Source organism: Bombina bombina, chromosome 5 (genome assembly GCF_027579735.1).
Source record: "Bombina bombina isolate aBomBom1 chromosome 5, aBomBom1.pri, whole genome shotgun sequence".
Classification (NCBI taxonomy): domain Eukaryota; kingdom Metazoa; phylum Chordata; class Amphibia; order Anura; family Bombinatoridae; genus Bombina; species Bombina bombina.
The window spans coordinates 248,835,285-248,840,284 of record NC_069503.1 but is presented as its reverse complement, the minus strand read 5'-3'; the positions used below and the strand labels follow the sequence as shown (position 1 = coordinate 248,840,284).

The 5,000-nt window shown below is 34.5% G+C and overlaps 1 protein-coding gene across 11 annotated transcripts in view; it reads left to right on the top strand.

Moving 5' to 3' along the window:
* Nucleotides 1-5,000, top strand: part of KIAA1217 (KIAA1217 ortholog) — an 894,654-nt gene that overhangs the window by 681,985 nt on the left and 207,669 nt on the right. Inside the window, exon 1 of one of the 11 annotated variants that reach the window (XM_053713952.1) lies at nucleotides 3,729-3,872. The exons of the other annotated variants lie outside the window; for them this stretch is intronic. The gene's annotated coding sequence lies outside the window, so the exon portion shown is untranslated. Of the gene's footprint in view, nucleotides 1-3,728; nucleotides 3,873-5,000 lie in introns of those variants that run through there. 11 annotated transcript variants of the gene reach the window in all.

Sequence of the window (5,000 nt, the reverse complement as noted above, 5' to 3'; positions counted from 1 at the left end):
TGGCGGGGCTTTGTCACAAAGTAAACTGCTCTTTTGCCTACAATCTACAACCCCCTACACCGCGGCCACTTATAATAAATGTATTAACCCCTAATCTAATCCCCCTACACCGCCGCCAGCTATATTAACCCTAATTATATTAGGGTTAATATAGTTAATATAGTTATTATATTATATATATTAACTATATTAACCCTAATTATATTAGGGTTAATATAGTTAATATCGTTATTATATTATATATATATATATATATATATATATATATATATATATATATATATTTATATTAAGTATAATAACCCTATCTAACTCTAACATCCTAACTAAACTCTTATTAAAATAAATCTAATATTAATATTATTAATTAAAATATTCCTATTTAAATCTAAATACTTACCTATAAAATAAACCCTAAGATAGCTACAATATAATTAATAATTACATTGTAGCTATGTTAGGGTTTATATTTATTTTACAGGTAAATTGTTAATTATGTTAACTAGGTATAATAGCTATTAAATAGTTATTACCTATTTAATAGCTACCTAGTTAAAATAATTACCCAATTACCTGTAAAATAAAACCTAACCTAAGTTACAAATACATCTACACTATCAATAAATTAAATAAACTACAAATATCTATCTAAAAATACAATTAAACTAAATTAAATTACAAAAACAAACAAACACTAAATTACAAAAAATAAAAAAAGATTACAAGATTTTTAAGCTAATTACACCTATTCTAAGCCCCCTAATAAAATAATAAACCCCCAAAATAAAAAAATTCCCTACCCTATTCTAAATTAAAAATAGTTCAAAGCTCTTTTACCTTACCAGCCCTTAAAAGGGCCTTTTGTGGGGGCATGCCCCAAAGAAAACTGCTCTTTTGCCTGAAAAAAAAAACACAATACCACCCCCCAACATTACAACCCACCACCCACATACCCCTAATCTAACCCAAACCCCCTTAAATAAACCTAACACTACCCCCATGAAGATCTCCCTACCTTGTATTCACCCCGCCGGGCAGAACTCTTCATCCGATCCGGGCGATGTCCAATCAAGCGGCAAAGAAGATTTCTTCATCCCGGTGATGTCTTTCTCCAAGCGGCAGCAAAGTCTTCTTCCATCGGGCAGCATCTTCCATCAAGCGGCATCTTTAATCTTCGCTCCTCCAACGCGGAGCATCCATCCCGGCCGACGAATGAGGTACCTTTAAATGACGTCATCCAAGATCGATTCTATCAGCCAATCGGAATTAAGGTAGAAAAATCTGATTGGCTGATTGAATCAGCCAATCAGATTCAAGTTCAATCCGATTGGCTGAACCAATCAGCTTTGAACTATTTTTAATTTAGAATAGGGTGGGGTTTATTATTTTATTAGGGGGCTTAGAATAGGTGTAATTAGCTTAAAAATCTTGTAATCTTTTTTTATTTTTTGTAATTTAGTGGGGGGTTTTTTTTTGTAATTTAGTTTAGTTTAGTTTAATTGTATTTTTAGATAGATATTTGTAGTTTATTTAATTTATTGATAGTGTAGGTGTATTTGTAACTTAGGTTAGGATTTATTTTACAGGTAATTGGGTAATTATTTTAACTAGGTAGCTATTAAATAGGTAATAACTATTTAATAGCTATTATACCTAGTTAAAATAATTAACAATTTACCTGTAAAATAAATATAAACCCTAACATAGCTAGAATGTAATTATTAATTATATTGTAGCTATCTTAGGGTTTATTTTATAGGTAAGTATTTAGATTTAAATAGGAATATTTTAGTTTATAATATAAATTTAGATTTATTTAATAAGAATTTAGTTAGGGGTGTTAGGGTTAGATAGAGTTAATATAGTTAATATAAATACTATAGTAACTATATTAACCCTAATATAATTAGGGTTAATATATATAATGTAATAACTATATTAACTATAATATACTTAGGGTTAATATAGATAATATAGCTGGCGGCGGCGGGGTAGGTAGATTAAAGAAAAAGAACCAAGCAAGCCAGGATTACAAGGAGATACACTCCCCCCACGATCCGGTTACCTGATTGGCCTCCAACGGAACACGTGAAACAGACGACGTCAGGGAGAGGAAGCAAGCCGCCGGGAACTTCAAACGGAGAGACGCTGATCCTCCATTAAGGTATTACATCGAGCGAGCAGCTTCCCAAGACCCCTACATAACGAGGTAAGACACGATCAGAAGTCCGGTTAGGGGGAGTGCAACAATACATTGCATAACATCGCCCAGATTTGGAGACACGAAAGAAATTCAAAGAACTCAGTTGTGGCCACAACTTCATTATACATCTTTTCGCAACAATTGTATACATAATCCAAAAGTTTAAGTCAAGATACACAAGAGTTTTTGATACCACATCATAAGTCATACTCTAGTAGCCTTTTTATGAGAGTAACATGTTTTTATATGTGTGCATATGCAAATAATTGTTGGTCAACGAAACCATTTTGATTTTATTTTATTTTGTGCAACATTTTTATCTGTGTAATATTTGTATCTATAACGTGAATTGTCATAAAAATATATCATTTGAATATATAAAAGTTTGGTTTCATCCCTACAAAATACGGAGGAGCATTTAAATTATTTTTTATGATAAAGGGATATAAAGGCACATTACGGTACCAGATTCTTAAAGGTATATATCGATAGCACAATATATGCACCAATAGCACAATTTACAAACTAGTATGGTCATCTCTATGAAACACTAAGGAGGTTTTAAAACAATATTGCTGACAAATTTTCTACCACAGGGAATTCATAGGTACAATTTAGTACCGGGTTCTTAAAGGTATATACATAGGACAAATTATTGCCCACTATCGCGAAGATATTAAGTCACTACACTAAGTATTTAGTCACAACACATTGACAGGTTGACAAGGTAAAACACAAGGAATATTAAAATTGTGAATACACATAAACAATTAGATAGTATATACAATTATCACTAAAAATTAGTCCTACTCACAGCTATAACTATTAGCGCTCCTCACACCCCCCCACACATACATTTTGAAGTAAAATAGCTTCCATTTTTACATAGAGATGTTCAGGTAATATTTTCTAGTCGGCTTTTTACAGATATGCTGCATCAATTTAAAGTGCTTCAATATTTGGGTATCATGTCCCTTTAAGGGGATAACATATATATTTGCCATATCCATCAGTAAATTAACAATCTAGAGACACTGTGGCATATCCCTGCTGTTGAAAAGTTACTAACAGATGTCATGTGCACTAAGGGGTTAAACTTTTTTTTTAACAAACGTTAAAAGATACAATTGGAAAACGATTACAGTGTTCCTTTAAGTCTACATAGCTGTCAAGCCTGCATTCATACCGTGACTGCTGAAAAGCGAAATCACTTGTTTCTATAAGATATAATCTCTTGCTTCAAATTCAAGCGCTGCGTATTGATGCTGTGCTTTGTTTGGAAACTGGCTCGGAAAAAAGGGATTTGGAAGCGATACATGTGGTGTGCAATGAATTTTTGAACCATGAACATGCAATACTTTGTGGTGCACTCTGCCCTGCTCATCCATTCTCTTTCCTTGTCATTGAGAGGTTACAACAACAGGAGTTGTGTTGTATTTATACACATCACGTGTGTCCTTTCTGAGACTCCCGTCTCTAGCCAAGAAGCACGCACGGTGTGAGGTTGCACAGCCTGGTCAGACTCGCCTGGTTTCCGGAATAAGTCAAATTGTTTCTTGCTTGGGCTGAAATGTTCTTCAGTGACTCCTTCTAGACTTTCTGCAGAATGGAGATGCTGTGATCCTCTTAACTTTACTGGTATAGGTATGGGAGCACTGTAACATGAAAGGTAAGAATGGCAGGAAAAAGGTGTTTATAGGGAAAGTAAAGTCAAAATTAAACTTTGATGATTCGGATAGGGCATGCAATTTTAACCCCTTAAGGACCAGCGACGTACCCTGTATGTCACTGGCCTTTTTTTGGGACTTGATTGTTTTATAGCGCAATCTTGCCACCAGCGTTGAGACTGCTCTATTCCACAAAGCCTGCTGGAGGGAGTCCATTAATAGCGTGTTCTTGCTAGACTTGTGCTATTATGTCCTGAAAAAACCCTTAACGACCGGTGACATACAGGGTACATTGTGGTCATTAAGGGGTTAAACAACTTTCCAATTTACTTCTATTATCAAATTTGCTTTGTTCTATTGGTATCTTTTATTGAAGAGTAAAACTAAGTAGGCTCATAAGAGCTCAGGTGTGTGCACGTGTCTTTAGCACTCTATGGCAGCAGTGTTTTGCAACATTATTTGTAGCTTTGTTATCAAATTTGCTTCACTCTGCATTGTATAACAGAAGTAAATTTAATATTTTATTTTGACCTTACTGTCCCTTTACGGTCAATTTTTTTTATATATAGAGGATTCTCTCTTTTTTCTCTCTCTCTCTCTCTCTCTCTCTCTCTCTCTCTCTCTCTCTCTCTCTCTCTCTCTCTCTCTCTCTCTCTCTCTCTCTCTCTCTCTCTCTCTTTTCTCTTTCTCTTTCTCTTTCTCTCTCTCTCTCTCTCTCTCTTTCTTTTTCTTTCTCTCTTTCTTTTTCTTTCTCTCTTTCTCTCTCTCTTTCTCTCTCTTTCTCTCTCTTTCTCTCTCTCTCTTTCTCTTTCTCTTTCTCTCTCTTTTTCTCTCTCTCTTTCTCTTTTTCTCTCTCTTTCTCTTTTTCTCTCTCTTTCTCTTTTTCTCTCTCTTTCTCTCTCTTTCTCTCTCTCTTTCTCTTTTTCTCTCTCTCTCTTTTTCTCTCTCTTTCTCTTTTTCTCTCTCGCTCTTTCTCTCTCTCTCACTCGTTTTCTCTCTCACTCGTTTTCTCTCTCACTCGTTTTCTCTCTTCTCTATTTCTTCACTATTTCAGCAAACTTTTGTTCATTTTCTGCAAAGCTTTTTTGTGGGAGGCTGATGGCTTGAATCTAACACAAATGAGTGAGTCA